We start from the raw sequence: 609 nt of genomic DNA, 5'->3' as shown, positions 1-609 counted from the left end.
AATTTATATGGAGGGCCTAAACTGTAAAAAAAGTGTTTCCTTTTTTTATGGTTTATCTTCTTGCTGCGATAAAAGGTAGGGTTTCGTGCGTGCGTCCCTCCACACACAAAGCGTACCGTCTATACCCATTTGCGTCTCTCCGGTCAACTTTCATGTGGAATGTGTTTTCGCCCCGTAGCGTTTCGGGAATCGGTTCGAGTTCGGGATGAAAATGCATCGGTTCGAATTTTTTTCATTTTATAAAAATAGGTACCGATCGGTTTTTATTTGGTTCGGTCCCGATTTTTATTTCAAAAAAAAAAGATTTTCTTTAAAAAAATTCGATTTTCCGGATTTTTTAAAATTCCGTTTGGTTAAGAGAAATTCAGTTTCCCTAAAATAATACTATTCGAAAATTTAGAACGGTTCGAATCGAAAAAAATACCGTATTTTTTTGTTCGGTTCCGAACTGGACCGAGCCGAAACGCCCAACCCTACCTATATTCCATCTCAAATCATCCCATGCATATATAATGGTATTCGTTATAAACCCAACATTTTTTTGGGTTTTTTGTTCTCTGTGTAATTAATTTCGATTCATTAACGGTTTCATTTTCACTTCGCTAATGA

Source organism: Tarenaya hassleriana, unplaced genomic scaffold, assembly GCF_000463585.1.
Source record: "Tarenaya hassleriana unplaced genomic scaffold, ASM46358v1 Cleome52, whole genome shotgun sequence".
Lineage (NCBI taxonomy): Eukaryota > Viridiplantae > Streptophyta > Magnoliopsida > Brassicales > Cleomaceae > Tarenaya > Tarenaya hassleriana.
Note: the sequence above shows the minus strand (reverse complement) of the source record.